General features: G+C 44.9%; 1 long non-coding RNA gene and 1 pseudogene across 2 annotated transcripts in view; one reads left to right on the plus strand and one right to left on the minus strand.

The window, feature by feature from the left end:
- The window catches only part of LOC139045864 (uncharacterized), a 98,942-nt gene that overhangs the window by 43,379 nt on the left and 37,532 nt on the right, over positions 1 to 18,031 (plus strand). The window lies entirely within an intron of this gene.
- LOC106827640 (patr class I histocompatibility antigen, A-2 alpha chain-like) lies at positions 547 to 13,973 on the minus strand (annotated as a pseudogene).

Genomic DNA, 18,031 nt, shown 5'->3' on the forward strand with positions numbered 1-18,031 from the left:
GAGCAAGAGATCTTGTCTGTTCCTTCACTGCTGTATCCTCAGCATCATCCCCAGCACACAGTTGGGCCTGAATAAACGTGTCAAATGAATGAATATGTCAGTACAGCGATTTAGAGAAGAATTTGACCACGTGCATGAAAAGGCTTAAAAATCTTTGAACTCTTTGACCTAATACTTACCACGTGAGTGGCCTATGGATTTTAAACATCCAAAGTACAGGGGAATCTTTATGCAAAACAATGCTTGCCAAATCATTATTTACAAGAAGAGGAGACGAAAATAGATGGATACAAATGGGGTCTGGTAATATCTCTTTGCTTGAAATGGTATGAAGTTTGTAAAAGAGGTGTAAAATTTATGCAGAGTTTATAACATGGAAAAGTGTTTGTTGTATAACAGCAAATTTCATTTCATAAAGTAACATTCAGAATAACCCATAACATGTGAATGCAACTTTGTAAAATGAACAAACACACACATATTTAATTTTATTTTATATACTATTATTTATATAACACATAAATGATAATTTACAAGTTACATAAGTATAAATTATAATTTATATAATATGCAAATAATATTTACATAATAATAGTACATACATACTATTTTATTACTATTATATTATATGTATATATATGTATATTTCATATATGTAACACATATAAAACCACAGAATGAAAATGAGGACCGCTACAGATAGCAAGTCCAGACAGCACCTTTCACAGTGGAGTCTATGAAGTTTCAACAATGCAACACTTAGTGATTTTCTGAGGACAAACCATATTTCTATATTTCCTCTATGCATTTCAAAGTTTTCTATGATCGAACAGGTTTTTATTTTCTAATATAAAAAACATATTTGAACTTTCAAAAGAAAACATTTGAAGTAAAGTGATAAGGAAAAGAAGTCCAGATCTCCTTCCTACCTCAACCTGACACAAATCTCTCCTTTGGACTTCACAGCGCAGAAATCCCTACAGATGGCTCCTCGGAAGAATACATAAACTCTTCCTCCACAATCCACGATCCATCCTGTGGTTAAAGAGATGGTTAAAGAGCTGAGCAATAAAGGCGATATTAAGAATAGCATCCATTTATAGGTTACCGCTTGTCGTATATATATATAAATGTATGTATCTATTTCTACACGTGTGTACATGTATGTATATTTTTTATCCCATCACACCTGAAGGGGTTGGATGGATTCTTCCCTTTCTAAGCTTCAGAATCTGAGTCCCTGAGAACTTAAGCCTTGGATCACAGAAAGTGTTGGTCTTGAGAATTAAAGGACACTCAGGACCTGCCCAGCCCACATGGGCATCAGTCATACGGGCAGAAGCATCTCACGAGCAGGAAGAGCAACTGAGATCCCAGGATCTTTCACACTCACAGTCTGTCCACACCCCGTGGAACAGAGCTGAAGGACGGGCCAAGGTAAGAGTTCCAGTCTTTCTTCAGTTGTGGGTGGCAGATGAGTGAGTCGTTCAGCTAGCAGCAGGGTGCCTGGTGTTCCTACAGCCATCTTTAGTTCCTCTGCTGAGGATTCCAGCTGCACATACCACTGTGTATTGGTTTGTGAGTAGGCTTCTCTTCAGAAACGTACACAGGACACCTCGAACATTAACACCCATCATTGTTAACTGAATCCTACTAATTGGACAATCTCCTAACTCCCACTGAAAATTAGCCTCAGGCTGGCATCTGAGAGTTTGGATCCAAAGCAGGAAGTCATTTAGGGGTTTAGATCTTGCCGATCTGACAGGATGTTCTGAAAGGCAGCTTTCTACAGGCAGAAGACCGAGAGTGAGCTCTAAGTGGGAAATGAAGTCCTGAGGAGAGAAGAAAGATGAGCAGAATCTAAAGCAAACCATCGCATTTACTATACAAAAGTTTTTGGAATATATTCCCAGCCTTTTAAAAACGTTGATATAAAATACACAAAACATCCATTTTAACCATTTTCAAGTGCACAATTCAGTGTCATTTAGGGCATACGCAATATTGTTCAACCATCACCTCTATCTAGTTCCAGAGCAGTTTCATCACCCAAGAAGGAAGTTGCTTAGCCTCAAGCAGTCACCCCCTGTTCCCCTCTACCCCCAGCCCATGGAAACCGCTAATCTGCTTTCTGTCTCCATGCGTTGGCCTCTTCTGGATATTTCATATAAAGGGAATTGTATAATACGTAGCCTTTTGTGTCTGGCTTCTTTCACTTATCATATTGTTTTCAAGGTCCATGCATGTTATAGCATGTATGAGTATTTCATTCTTTTTTATGGACAAAGAATATTCCATTGTATGGATATCCCCTTTTCCCTTAGTCATTCATCAGCTGTCGGACATCTGCATTTGCAGTTGTCTTTTAAATCATAGAGGGAGAAAAAGAGGAATTACAAACAAACAGAAAAAACAACAATACTGGCTTTTACATTTAGCCATTTAGTCATCTTTCCCAGTGTTCTCTATTTCTTTATCAAGCTTGAAGTTACTTTCTAATGTCCTTTTATTTCAGCCTAAAGGGCCTCTGTTAGCATTACTTGTAGGTCAAACCCACTAGAGATGAACTCCCTCAGCTTTTGTTCATCTGGGAAGGTCTTAATCTCTCCCTTATTTCTAAAAGATACTTGTGACAGATAACAAGAGATTTTCACATATTGAGGTATGTGAGGTAGCTACTCAAGTTCAAAACTGATTAGGCTTAAAATAAAAAGCCTGACTTATGTCCTATCAAACATACATTGTACATCTGCTTATCCTTATGTCAAGAATGCACTCTCTTAAGATAAGAATGCATACCTCCCCTCCTACAGCCTACTGGTAATGCCCTGTTGATAACGTGGATTAATCCCTTCTCGGACAACTCAATACCTCTTTGCAACTGAGTACCTCTGAAATTTGGATGAAAATGTATCCTAGGTGTGTTTAATGTATGTCCTTTGTTCTAAAAACATATAAGACTGTACTGGACCATATACTTCTCCTTCTAAGGCCTTCCCGGGTTAGAATCCTCACTCTGGCTCATGATAAACTCACCCCAATTCTGATTTATAGGTTGGCTATGGATTATTTACCTCAACACAGATATAGAATTTTTGGTTGACAGTTTCTTTCAGTCTTTAGATTTGTCTTCACGCTGCCTTCTGGACTACATAGTTTCTCCAGAGAATTCGAGTGTTAATCATATTGAGGATGCCTTATGGGTTCCTAGTTACTTCTCTTTTGCTGATTTCAAGATTGTTTATTTGTGTTTGGATTTGACAGTTTGATTAGAATAAGTCTCTGTGTGGATTTCTTTAGCTTTATGCTGCCGGAGTTTGATGAGCTTATTGAATGCATAGATTCACGAATTCCATTCAATTTGGGAGGGTTTTGACCATTATTTCTTCAAATACTCCTTTGATGTTTCTCTCTCCTCTCACTTGGGGGCTCCCATAATGTGTATCTTGGTATCCTGGATGGCATACCGCAATCTCTACAGCTCTCTTCATTTGTATTCATTCTTTTTTCTTTCTGCATAATTTCAATTGTCCTACCTTCAAGTTTGCTGACTCTGTTTTTGCACATTCAAATCTGCTGTTGAACCTCTCTGGTGAATTTTTCATTTCACTTATTACACATTTTAGCTAAAGTATTTCTATTTGGTTCCTTGAAAAAATTTCTCTCTCTGGGGCTGGCCTGGTGGCACAGCGGTTAAGTTTGCACATTCTGCTTCGGCAGCCCGGATTTGCCGGTTCAGATCCTGGGGGCAGACATGGCACTGCTTGACAGAGCCATGCTGTGGTAGGTGTCCCACATATAAAGCAGAGGAAGATGGGCACGGATCTTAGCTCAGGGCCAGTCTTCCTAGCAAAAAAGAGGAGGATTGGCAGTGGATGTTAGCTCAGGGCTAATAGTCCCCCAAAAAAGAAAAAGTTTCTATCTCTTTATTGATCATCTCTGTTTGGTGAATCATAATTCTTCTGGCTTCTTTCACTTCCTTGTCCCTGGTTTCCTTTAGCTCTTTGAGCGTATTTAAGATAGTTGTGATGTAAGCTTGGTGAGCTGAGGAGTTGAAAGAAAGGTTTCATGGACTCTCAAGGTCTGGTAGTAGTGCTCTTTTATTCAGAGAATGGCATGAGGACAGGACCCATGGGCAGTGAAGAGTTGCAATGTGTTGAGGGTAGGGTTCAATTTATAATGCATAGGTATGTGAGTTAATTTTTACCAGACAAAGGAAAGATCATGCAAAAACGTCATTAAAATGGTATCAGTGCAGGTGGGGTGTGGTTACGTGTGGTCATATAACTTTAAATATGAATCAGGTCAGGATGTTTTATACTTCCGGGTCGGTGATATACATCACATGTAGTCCAGAATGCCTTGGGCTTCTCTCCCTGGAGCAGCCTTGATCCATGGCAGTTGATTTAAATTCTTTCTCTAGTAAGGCCAATGTCTGGGCTTCCTCAGGAATAGTTTCTGTCAATTTATTTACTTCCAGTGAATGGGCCATACTTTCTGGTTTCCTTTAATGCCTCATAATTTTTGCTGAAAACTACACGTTTAGAATATTATAATGTGATTACTCTGAAAATCAGATTTCCCCCCATTCTGGTCCTATTTGTTATTACTTGTTGTGGGTTGTAGCTGTTTCTTTAGTGAATTTTCTTAGCTATTTCTATCTAGACTATAGTCTTTGTTATCTGTGGTCACTCAAGTCTTAGATCTGTTAGCTTAGTGGCCAGCTAGTGATTTGACAGAGATTTCCTCAAATGTCTGGAGCCCAAAAGAGAAAAGGAAACACAACATTTTCCAGTCTTTGGAGCTGGGATCTGAGTTTGCGTATGTGTGTGTGTTTGTGTGTGTGTGTGTTGGGGCATGCCTTCTACACTCATATGGGCAGTTTACAACTCTGCTTTGCCTTCCCTTCCTGCTCGTGTGGAGACTGAAGAGCAGCCAGTGATATGATCTCATGGCCTCCTCAAGTCTCTTCTGATCACGTGCTACCTGGGCATTTGCATGGCCTTCTAGATTCCTGGGAATTTGTAGAAGTTTTCACAGCCGCTATTGCCCAAAACACCTCACTCTCCAGCTTTTCCTCCCAGGCTTTTCTGCATGTCTATTATCTGCCTCAACTGATGTTTTTTGCCCCAGGTGACAGCTGCTGGCTCACTGGCATTTACATATTTTTGTGAGATGCCCTTTTCCTTAGCTCCTTCTCTGCCCTGAGAGAGTTCTGAGTGAGGGTAATTAAAGACAAGCTGTTTACCTTCATCCTGCAGATCATAACAGAAAATCATCAAATTCTTTGAGAACAAGGTCTACTCTGACTGCTCTGGCATCAAGAACCCACACTAGGGGCCAGCCTGGTGGCGCAGCAGTTAAGTGTGCACGTTCTGCTTCTCGGCAGCCCAGGGTTTGTGGGTTTGGATCCTGGGTGCGGACATGACACTGCTTGGCAAAAGCCATGCTGTGGCAGGTGTCCCATGAGTAAAGTAGAGGAAGATGGGCATGGATGTTAGCTCTGGCCCAGAATAGCTCAGCCAAAAGAGGAGGATTGGCAGTAGCTAGCTCAGGGCTAATCTTCCTCAAAAAAAAAAAAAAAAAAAAGGAACCCACACTAGAGGCACAGGCTGCCATTTTCAAGATCACAGCTGAGCTGAGGCACAGGATATGGGCCAAGGCTAAGTGAAGATACCACAGAGCTCTCCTACTCATTTTCTGTTGCCTTTTTCTATTTTTAGCATTTTCTGGGTAGCTATTAGCACTCCATGATATTCTAAAGTTCTGAAGAAGTTGAGTCTGACAATTTTTGCTAGTTTTTTCATTGTTCTGTGTGGGGACAAGGCCCTTAAAGTTCCCTATGCCACCATATTCTCTGATGTCACTCCCTTCAGCCTCTTTTCAGTTGTACTTATGCATCACACATACTGGTCTTCTAAGGGCTTCCAGGGAACTCATTCATTTGGTAAACATGTGTTAAATGCTTACTTTATTCTGGGTACTATGTATAAGGAGTGGAGTCTGAACAAAAAGAATCAAGCTTTCAGCCCTCAGAGATGACACAGCCTAGATGGAAGTGGAAGACAGGGAAAGAAACTCTAACAACACGTTGAGTGTTTTAATTATCTTATTTCTGTGCTTTGAACTTCTCAATATCAATATTTATACAGACAGTATTAATTTACCTGTACCTATCATTACCAATTAATTTTTCTGCTTACTTTCTCTCTTATATGTCTGTATGACCTTGTGAATATATTTAGAGTAGATATTTTGCTAATAAATGAAGTTATGTTGATATGAAAATGTCTTTTTTAGTCTTATACATGCCAGACAGATTTCCCAGCCCCAAATTCCTAGCGTGACGTGGGTTCTCCCTCAAGCTCCTGCGATGTTATTTCACTGTCTTTTGGCTGCCGTTCCTGGCTGGGAGAATTTATTTATTTGTATTCTAAGTGTAGTTGTTCCTGTTACCACACAAACATGTGGTTCTCTTGCCTGATTCTCCCAAAAAGCCAATTATTATGGCATCAGCTTCTAAAAGGAAAAAGCTTTATTGCAAGGTTGGCATGAAAGGAGACAGGAGACAAACTCTCTCAAATCTGTCTCGCTGATTCAGGGTTTGGGGTGAAACTTAAGAGGTCAGGGAGAACAGGCCAGTACACGGAAATGCTGCAGGGGCAGCTTTCGACTGGTGGGCTTTAAACATTTATGGCAAAGTGTGGAGGGGGCTTGAACGCCTGATCTTCCTACACAAGTGATGCCTCACTTCTGATGAGAGTCAGACTTTCAAGTTCTGGTCATGTCCTGGTTCTTTGGTTCTGTGGGGTGAGGAGAATCTTTAGTTCTCAGATCTTTTCTGGTCAAGATTTTCTCCTCTGTGCATGCTCTGGCTAGGTAACTTGCAAATTTTTGGCTTGCCCCTGAAAAAACTTCTGTTGATAAGAGGGGATAAGTTTGAACTGGTCCTAGAGGGCCCATGGTTCCATTTCCTTTTAGATGGCCTGCTCTTTCTTTTGGGATCATCGTATGTCTTTACCGTATGATGTTCCAGTGAAATATGAATCAATGTGAGTCTCTTTTTGTTCTTATTATTCTCTATATATTTGCTTAATCCTTAGCCATGATCTCTTTACAGAATACCTCCCTCCATTTACTCCCTTTTCACCTTCTGGGACTTTAAGTAGACTAATATAAACCTCTTCATTCAATCACTGTATATAATGTGGTAGGTGGAATAATGGCCCCACAAATATGTCCAAAGCCTAATTTCTAGAACCTGTGAATATGTTACTTTGTATAGCAAAAGAGACCTTGCAGATGTTACTAAAGGCATGGAACTTGCAATGAAGAGATGATCCTGATTTGGGAGGGAGAGTTAATCTAATCACATGGGTTCTTAAAGGTGGAAGACACTGAAGAAGAAGTGTGAGTCAGATGGAGTGTTGAATTTCATCTGTATTACTTTCTACATCTTCTAAGCTATGATCATCCCTTGTCTTTGTTTATTCTTGAGTTAATTGGTGAGTTGCATTGAAAGATTTAAAGTTTAAATGCCACTGCATTCTTGGTATATGAACTTGGTCAAGGGATTTAATTGCTGTAAAGTGTATCTCTGGATACAGTCTACCTTTTTTCTCACGATTTTTTCATCTGAATTCTTAAAGGTGATTTTCCTATAGTGTTTTTTTCCTTATTGTTCCCTAACTGGTTTTAGGACCAATGTTACTCATGTCTAATCAAATCAGGTGTTTGACTTTCCCATTATTTCTCCATTTCCTTGAATATTTGATATAAGATCAGGAAGCCGCCTTGAAGGTTTGTTAGAACTTACCTGCAAAACATTCTGGATATGTCTGAAGTGAAGCAGAACTTTTACAACTGCTTTAACTTCTCTACTTGCAGAAAGTCTTTTCCAGTGCCGATAATTTCTTCACAGGTTTAAGACTGTTGAACTCTCCCCATATCTGCAATGACACATTTATGTCAGATAACTCTGTTTTCTTCTTAATTAATTTTGAATATTTTATTTCTCTTTTTCTTTTTTTAAAGATTGGCAACATCTGTTGCCAATCTTTATTTTTTTTTCCCTTCTTCTCCCCAAAGCCTCCCAGTACATAGTTGAGTATTATAGTTGTGAGTGCCTCTGGTTGACGCCACCTCAGCATGGCCTGATGAGCGGTGCTACGTCTGCGCCCAGGATCTGAACTGACGACGAAACCTTGGCCGCCAAAGCAAAGTGGGCAAACTTAACCACTCGGCCATTGGGCCGGCCTCTTTATTTGTCTTTTGAAAGAAACATGTGGTATCAGCAGGCTAGGCGATCAGCAGTGGCAGGTGCCTGATCAGCCTTGGTAAGTGGAGAGCCACAGTACTGTGCATGTGCAGTCTCCATCCCAGTCATCACGGCCACTTTGCACAGGACTCCCTGAGCAAGCCCTGTCGTCTTGGGGAGAGGCTGAGTGACACTCTCCCTCAAGTCACCTCCCCCGCTCGATTACAAGCAGCCCCTACCACCTGGATACCCTCTGCTGTACCACATGCACATCAATAGCTTCACCCACTCAGCCCTAGGCAAGAGGTCTGTGAAAACATTTCTCCTCCATCTCTCAATTTTCCACCTTTATTTTTCTCAAGTTCCTAACCAGCCAACCAACACATTAGCCACTGTCCATGACTCCTTCATGCACTGCTTAGGGGAATCTTTCACACTCTCCACCTCCCAGGGGCCTGTTTGGGTTTTGATACCCAGTTCCTGACTTGATAACCATTCTCAAAGCTGTTCAGGTGTCAGCTCCTAGGCTTACTACTTTTGCTTTAGATTCTCCTGTTTATATCTGAATCAGAGGCACGTATTCCCTTGGACTTTTTAAAATTGCAGTGATTTTTCAATTTAGCATTTCTAAGGGCTTTCAGCAAGAAGTCAATGTCAGCTTAGAAAAAATTGTTTCAAAAATCCAGAAAAGTCAGGGGCCGGCCCGGTGGCAGAGTGGTTAAGTTCGCACGCTCCACTGTGGCGGCCCAGGGTTTCGCCGGTTCAAATCTTGGGTGTGGACATGGCACCACTCATCAAGCCATGCTGAGGGGCTTCCCACATGCCACAACTAGAAGGACCCATAACTAAAAACATACAACTATGTACCGGGAGGCTTTGGGGAGAAAAAGGAACAATAAAATCTTAAAGAAAAATCCAGAAAAGTATATTTTTATGAAGCGCCACACCCATAGAGACAGGTGGACAAATCATAAGTGTGCAGTGGATTTTCACAAAATAAACATTGGGATAAGCAACAACCACATCAAGAAACATTTCCAGCATCCCAGGAAACCCTCTTGAATCCTATTCAGTCATACACTAACCCTCTTCCCCAAAGGCATCATTCTCTTGATTTTTAATACCATAGATGAGTTGGGTCAGTTTTTGATAGAATGGAATTGTACAGTGGATGTCCCTCTGTTCTGGCTCTCTCACCCAACAATATGTCATGGGGCCTCATCCTCATTGCTGTGTGTGTTTAGTTTATTCACCGTCATGTTTATACGGTGTTCCATTGTATGACTAGACCATACTTCCCGTCCTCTACTGTTCATGGGCATTTGTGTTATATTCAGATTTTACAAATTGTGCTGCTATGGATAATTTTTTCATGTATTTGGCACACATACGTGTACAGGTCTCTCGGGTACATACCTAGGAGTGGAAATGCTGGGTCATAGGGTGAGCTAATGTTTGCCTTTAGTAGGTACCACTAAAGAAGTTTTTTAAGTATTTGAATCAATTTACTCTCCCACTAGCAATATCTAAGAGATAGAATTAGTCCAAATTCTTGCCAACAATTGACTTTGTCTGACTTTTTCATTTTAGCCATTCTGGGAGGTATACAGTGATACCACATCATGGTGTCGTTTGAATTTCCCCTCTGATTAAAAATGTTGAGCCATTTTTCATGAATTTATTGGCCGTGTAAATGTCCTCTTTTCTGAAACCCATGTACAAAAGCATTGTTCATATTTCTCTTAGATTATCTATTACATTGTCTCTTAACTGATTTGTTGAGTTCCTAAACCTGTGTGATATTTTTAATTAGAACGAAGCTAAATACTTAAGCAGGTTACACTTTCAGAAAAATGTCTTTTCATCCAAAAAGAAATAACTTTATGGAAATTTCTGATTGTAATGCATTCAGGATCATTATTTTTAACGGTGATGCACATATATCAGTTCGATTTTTCCCACTTTATACGGATAAAAATCTGGGGAATATGTGTGGGAATGGATATTAAGGGCGTAGGACAATGGTGGAAGAAGATAAAGTTGAATGAGGCTAAATTTTCTGTTATGAGCCCACTTAGCCCAGATCCTGCACTTAATGTTGCAGCTCCCCTCAGAAAGGGCTCAAGTAGTTTCTTTGGTTGGTTGGCTGAAACGTGGACCAAAACTTGGCTCACAGTGAGTGAGCTAGAAATGTTGGACCTGCCTTGGTTTACTGTAGAGGAAGGATTCAAAGACTTAGGGAGATTGGAATGTTAGAGTGGATTTGTCATTTAAGACCTACCCACTCACCCTGGGGGGGTCTGGATGACACAGCTTTCATAATAAACAGTGAGAAAGAATTTTGCAAGGGGAGCCCTAGCATCCTTAAAGAGTCCTGGGATCTCTCTTCTCTTTAGGCCAGGCCTTACACTGATAACTGCAGCCACTGAAATGGGAAACCTAAATGCGATGCAAGTAATTGGATCCTAGTGTTGCAGGGGCCCGTTGGCACACTCAACTGCCAAACGTAAGGAGAGTGTAGTTAGCAGAATGGACAGCAGAGTCAAAGCAGCAATCAGAACAGTCTGACCTAAGGAGACCTATGGTGTTGCCTAGTTGAGCATGGTGTTCCTAGAACTGAAATATAGGAAGCCAACTAAATCCTTCATTGATATGTGGAAGCAGAAGATTTTAGGTCCAGTGAACAGAAGTCTAATTGAATCAAAAATAGAGTCATGGCCCCTCAGTCAATTCCCAGACTTGAACCAGTTTATAGGCTCAGCACCCAATGAATGAAGGGGAGGCAGGATCCATAAGAACAGACATAATCCTCTATAGAAACAAAGAAATAACCAATAAACAACCAAAAGATGGGGGCTGAGCCCTCAATGGCCACGGTCCTGGAGACAAGCTAGGGGCGATGTCCCAGTCCCTGTGATCACATGGCCTGGTGGCACAAGTTTCTACTGAATGGACACGGACAAAGGAGCAGTGAAGATGACCCAGCTGAGGACTGACCACAGTAAAGCCCATGACACGCTGGGCACCGACTGGGCAAAGGTCCTATCTACACTCTGCTGCTCAGAGCTTTCTCCCGTCCCCACCTGCAACAGACTCAGCAAACATGCAGATTCTGGAAGGTTTCAGTGCTTCCATTTATTCCTTCTCTCAAATTTTAGAAATCTTTTCCTTTCACTGACCCATCAATTACTCACAGCAAGAATTTAAATACAAATATTGACATCCAGATTCTTATTTTCAGTAAGGAAGAAGTTGCAGCTCAGTGCATCAAGAAGTTAAGACAGGGATGGAGAAAACCCAGCTCCGCCTGCTGGAACAAGAAAGCTGATCAGGGAAAAAACAGGTCAGTGTGGGGAGGGGTCCTGGGGGAGACCAGTCACCCCACAGCCTCACATTTTACTAATAGAAATGCAGACACATTCAGATGCCCTTTGCAGAAAGAGAAGTCAGAGGTTCTTGAAGTCACAATGGGAGATGGGACATGAACAAATCTTGCATCACTCAGTTCCCCACAAGGCAGCTGTCTCACACTATGGAAGAAATAATTATGAACAAATTCACGTCAGTCACTGTAAGTGGTGACATTCTGAACAGCCCATTGCATGCTCAAAATGTCTCAAAAACTCCCCAGAACCCAGTTCTGTTCCTTCTGCCCCAACCTCTCTCCCTCTTCAGGCTTCTAGCATCTCACCTGCAGTGAGAGACACATCAGAGCCCTGGGCACTGTCGCCTGCAGTAGAACAAAACCAGACATGGTCAGAGTCTACAGGACAGGAGACTAAAGGAGGAACTGTGGGGTGGGGGAGCTCCCGCCATGGGCTCCCATCTACACTATTCCAAGGGTCTCAGGGATCAGATCCCGCCACTCCATACATACTTGCAGCCTGAGTGTGGTTCCCTCCATTTCTACCTGTGGGAAGAAAATATCCTGTGAGAAAACAGAGAAGAGTTTCTAAAGGAACCTCCTAGTCCTGGACTCCAGGGAAATTTCCAGAACTGTGACTACGGACTTAGGGCAGGATTAGGAAACATGAGGACAGTACATGTGTGGGGACTGGACCAACTGCCCGCCTGGAGGTCTGTCCTCAACAGTGACCCTCACCTCTGACCTGTACTCCCGGGAATCACGTCCCCTTGACCAGATGCATCAAAGTGATAAATTTGTGCTTCATTTTCACGTGTGCTTTACTAAAGAGTAAGTGTTAGCACATAGGAGCCCAGACCAGGAAAGCACATGTGGCTGTGAATGGGATTTCCCATTAAGGAGGCAGGACAAACTGTTGCCTGGGCCTAAAACCCCCCAGTGGGACAAAAATACTGACCCCGCCCCTTCCCTACCTGAACGCTTCTTCCTTCAGATCACAGTTCCAGTGACCACAAGGAGAATCAGGCCAGCAATGATGGCCACAATGGGGATGATAGACTGCGGAGGTGGTGCTGACAGAAGGGAAGGGAAGAGAAGGGAAAGTGAGGGCCCTGACCCTTGGGCCTCAGCCTTGACCCTGCTGAAGGTCTCCAGAAGGGCTCCTGATTTCCCTGATAAGAGGCTCTGAGCCCACATCCCCCTTCTTACCCCATCTCAGGGTGATTGACTAGGGCAGCCCCTCATGCTGTACATGGCATGTGTATCTCAGCTCCTGCCCTGAAGGCACCACCACAGCTGCCCACTTCTGGAAGGTCCCGTCCCCTGCAGGCCCGGTCTCCACAAGCTCGGTGTCCTGGGTCAGGTCCTCCCCATCACACTGCCAGGTCAGGGTGATCTCCCAAGGGTGGAAGTCCAGCACCCAGCACCTTAGAGTGACTTCATGGTCAGAGATGGGGTGGTGGGTCACATGTGTCTTTGAGGGGTCTGAGGAGAAGGATCAGAAAATTCAGGAACTTTACATCTGTCTTGGGCCACTGAAGCAGCGCTCATGTGAACATCCTGAGAATGGACAGGACAATCTGGGTGGGGAAGGGAGCACAAAATCCACACACCAACCTGAAAACAGGAAGCTGGGATAGTCTGTATTCTTTGGAAATTTCTAGAATCAAAGAGAGCCATCCTAGGGTAGGAGGCAGGTTTCTGAAAGGGACAAAAGGGATTAAGGTCATGACCTGGGTAGAGGACAAGCGACTACAAAAGCTAGAGTCAGACCCTAAACATATTGGGTGTGGGACAGAGGACAAGGCCTGAGAGATAAGGTCCCCCGTGCTTCCCAGAGCTGTTGCCAGAGTCAAAGGGAACCACTGATCAGTTGTTTCAGGGACGGCTTCCTCCTCCATCCCCAGAGACACTGCATCCTTTAATCCTCTACAGAGAAGGGGGCACTCTGGGCTAGTCGGGCTCTGGTAGCCAATCTGAACACCTGGGTGTATTCCTCACTCTCCCCACCCATGGGAGGGGCAGTATTCCAGCTTAGATCCCATTTTCGTCCCCTACTAGGCAGACACTACCTTCAGCCCGAGCAGAGATCAGGAAGGCATCCTCGGCCTCTGGTACCCCCGCGCTGCAGCGTCTCCTTCCCGTTCTCCATGTATCTGAGGAGCCACTCCATGCACGTGCCCTCCAGGTAGTTCCTGAGGCCCTCTGCCTCACCGGCCGCCTCCCACTTGTGCCAGGAGATCTGAGCCACCTCCAGGAGGGCAGGTCCTCTTTCAGGGCGAGGTAGTCAGCGCCCTCACAGGCGAACTGACTGTACTGCGGGGCCGGCACCTGTCCTGTCCCAGGGCGCATCCACGAAGCCACCGGAGGGTGTGAGACTCTGGCCCCGCCCACACAGTTAGCTGGTCCACTTAATCCCGCTCCCTTGAGAGACCTATGGGCTGTGACTGGTCAGTGCCTTTTCAGCAAAACTCGAAAACAATCCCAAAACCCAAGCGAATCTCTGCGGGCTCTTCCCGGATCGAGGGCCCTGATGGCGTACCTCCGAGTGATCCTGGGGGATGGAAGTCGTGCCCTGGACCCCGGGACCCTCTCTCACTAGCCTTGCTTCGGGTGTAGTAGCCGCGCAGGGTGTTCAGACTCCCACGGAAGCTCTGTGCCGTGTCCTTATAGATGCGCATTTTACGGTGCCAATACTCGGGCTCCTCCTGCCCCACCCACGGCGCCAGCGGTTCCATCCTCGGACTCGCGGCGTCGCTGTCGAACCGCACGAACTGCGTGTCGTCCACGTAGCCGACGGCGATGAAGCGGGGCTCCCCGCGGCCGGGCCCGGCCGGGACACGGCGGTGTAGAAATACCTCCTGGAGTGGGAGCCTGGGGGCCGGGAGGGGCTGAGACCTGGCTCAACTCCCGGGTCTCCATGTCCGGGGTTGATGGGGCCAGGAGTGGACTGGGGGCGAGAGGCTTGTGAGACGGAGAAGGGGCGGCGGGAGACTCAAGTGGGTGAGAGGAGTGGGCAGGAGGCTGAGAAAGGACGGGGAAGGGGTCAGCACGGGGCCGGGCCAAGGTTGTGGGGAGGCTTGCTTTCGGAGGGTGGAGATGTGCCTTCAACAGGAAGGGTGGGGAGGGGAGCCTGCGGGCTGTCCCCTCACGCTTTCCCCTGTGAGACCATTTGGCCATTTCTTCCCGACGCCGCACTCACGGCCCAGGTTTCCCTGAGGGCCAGGGTACTGGAGAACAGCTAGAGGAAGGTTTGGGGTCGCCTGACCCAGACCGTGAGGGTCTGGGGACAGAGTTGGGCTAGTGGGTGAGGACTTTATAACCAGGAACTGCAGTGAAGCTGAAGGACTTCCGTGGAAACCAGTGGGGCTGAGACCCTGGGCAGCATCACGTGTGTCCAGGAAGAGGGACCAGACACAGTTGTGAGAGAGAAGTGAAACTCTGTGGAGAAGGGTAAAAAGTCATTAAATGATTTCAGTGCAGATGGGGTCTGGTTATTGTGCGGTCATATAACTTTAGACACGAATCTGGTCGTATAGATCGGCATGTAGGTGAGGATGCCCTGGGCTTCTCTCCCTGGGGCAGCCTTAATCCACATCAAGGGGACTCCCCAATTCTTGGCGTCCCCAACCAACACACCATCCTTGGGGTCTGAGACCCTGAGAGCCATGCTCAGCAACCTCCTCCTGCATGAGGGCTCTTTGTCACACCGTTTCCCTGAGTCCTGGCCCAGGGGCTGTCTGAGGAAACCAGGGAGAGACCCCCAGGCTGGGCTCAACCCTTTTTCCTCCTCTCCTTTTCCTGGATTCCCTCTACCTGAGCTGGACTCCTACTCCTTAACCCTCCCCCTGGACTTTTCTAGAAGAAAACTCACCCCCAGGGAATATGTTGCAGAGAGTGAGCTGGCCTTGGGAAAGTGGGTGAAGAAACAGTGGTTTCCTCTTTAAAGCTGGGGCAGTTGTGCCTGGGGCACCACGTAGAGATTCCCATAGAGACCAGTTTCCTTTTTGTTTATTAACTACAGTGGGTAGCACAATCTTGATAACCCCTGAGTGATCAGGAGCTTATCTGTAAAAGTAGTGATTTTACCCTTCATAGGTAAACGTGTCTAAACAGCCCTGCAATAACCAAACAAAGCTCATCATTTTCACTTTTCAAACCGTGACTCCAGGTTCTTGTATTTTCAAAGGATCTTCATTCCATAGCCCTGGGTTTGCCTGTGTGAGACCCCACATATCCTCAGTACAGTGGAAGCACAGGGAGGCACTATTTGTTACTGTGTGTGAGCTGTACCTGGCCCTTAATTTATAAAGGTGACTGAGTCACGGTGGCAGAGGCTAATGCCATTGAAAGAAGGTTTTCCGTTTCTTACACTTCCTGAGAGGAGGCGCAGGGTGCAGCACACAGGGCCACATGGGGAAGCACCAAGGTGGGCAAGAGGCAGAAGGAGAGGAAAGCATGGCTCAGAGCCCCTACCATGTTTTGCTTGAAAAGGGCAAGGTGGGGCTGGGGAAACATCTTAGAATTGACTAGTTTGAATAATGTCTTTGGTGGGCTCTGGGTTGTAGGGGTGGTCTCTAGCTGACTGGTACCTGGCTCTAGGTAATCAGGGCAGAGGAATATTGACTCCTGGAGTGTAAGAATCTGATAGAAGAGGTGGTTCAGAATATGGGCTCTGGATTGCTTAGTGCAAAGGAAAGGCATGTTCCTGGGCACGCCCTTGACTGTCTCTGAGAGTTGGCTAGCCCTGGGAGGGGCAGACTCTCCCCAGTTATCACATCCACAAATGCCACAACATCAAGAATACAGAAAATAAGAAAGTGTCATGAATACAGTACATTTCAGGCAGACTGTACAAACTCTAATCACTTCAAAGTTGCAAGCATTCAGTGCAGTCTGAATGCCCTTCACCAATGCTCATGCATCGCCTGTGTTTGTGAATTAACACCTAAGGGATGTGCATGTTTTTTCTTGGGGCACTTGGCATTATTTCCTTTGACTGAATTAGCATAGGGAGGCAATTGACTTTTAGGGAGCTCCCCAGAATGTAGTCAATACTAGATGCAAAGAATATCCTGCTAAGCCCCGTAAAACTGTCTCTACCAGTGGATTTAAATCTGAGAATTCCACTGCTATAGAATTCTTTCCCTCTGCTTCTTCTCCCCACCCCTGCTCCTCCAGCCCTTCTCTCTGTCCTCTCACCCCTCAGGCCCTCTTCTCCCCTTAGTCTCCACCACCCCCACACACCTGAGTTGTGGCACCAGCACCACTCCCTCCCTCACCGGCCACCCATGGACTATTCTCTCCACAGGAGTCAGTGATCTTGCTTGTGTGAGACAGGTGTTGTCATTTCTTCCCTCAGAATGCTCCAATGGCTCTATCTCACTCTTGGGAAGCCTCTAGAAAGTAAGGCACGTGAGCCCAGGGGCTTTGAGCTGTTTTGCTTAAAGCCGTGTTCCCAGCATGTAGAGCCATGCCTGGTACATAGTGTGAGCACTGAATTAATTGTTGAATGAATGAATAACAAATCTGATTGTATTAAAGGTTAATTGCATCACGTAAAATCTCAAAATGAAAAATACGAAAACAAAAATTAGAAAAGATTTTATTTCATGCAACTAGTGTGCATGACAATTCATAGATTCATTCCCGTGGAGTAAAAGCTTTTGTGCTTATCCGTTGTTGCACAGGTGAGCCTGTGTATTAGTTTCCTACTGCTGCATAAAACCGCAAATACTGTGGCTTAAAATGACACCCGTCTATATGCTCACAGTTTTGTAGTTCAGACGTGCACGCATGGTGTGGAGGGCTTCTCCGCTCAGCATTTCAACAGGCTGTGTTTGCAATCGGAGCTCCATGTCCTCCTCCAAGCTCATACAGAGCTGTTGGCAGAATTCTGTTTCTTATAGTTGTGCGACTGAGGTCCCCATTTCCTTGCTCGATGTCAATGGGATGCTGCTCCCAGCTCCTGTGGCTGCCAGCATTTCTTGCCATGTGGCCCCCTCCATTGTCAAGCCCCCCCTCACAGTGAATCTCTCTCACTCTTCCGATCTGTTTTCTCAGGTAGAACATAGTCCTATTAAGGATTCACCTGATTAGGTCAGGATGACCCGGGATAATCCCCCTGTTTTAAATTCACCTGAAACGTGCCTTAATTACATGTGTGAAACCCCTTCACAGTAGCACCGGATTAGTGTTTGATTAAATGACCGGGAGAAGAGGAATAACCAGCAGTTGGTTATTGCAGGCCGTCTTAGAATCAGCCTAGCGTGGCCTGGTTCTTCCTTTTCTGTTTAATTTGATCACACTTGGAAACTGAACTTCAAATAAGTAGATTTGTGAATGTTAATAACATTCATTCTGTCCACTTAGCCATGGACGTTCTTCTTATATCTTAAAGCCAAATGATA

Source organism: Equus asinus, chromosome 8 (assembly GCF_041296235.1).
Source record: "Equus asinus isolate D_3611 breed Donkey chromosome 8, EquAss-T2T_v2, whole genome shotgun sequence".
Lineage (NCBI taxonomy): Eukaryota > Metazoa > Chordata > Mammalia > Perissodactyla > Equidae > Equus > Equus asinus.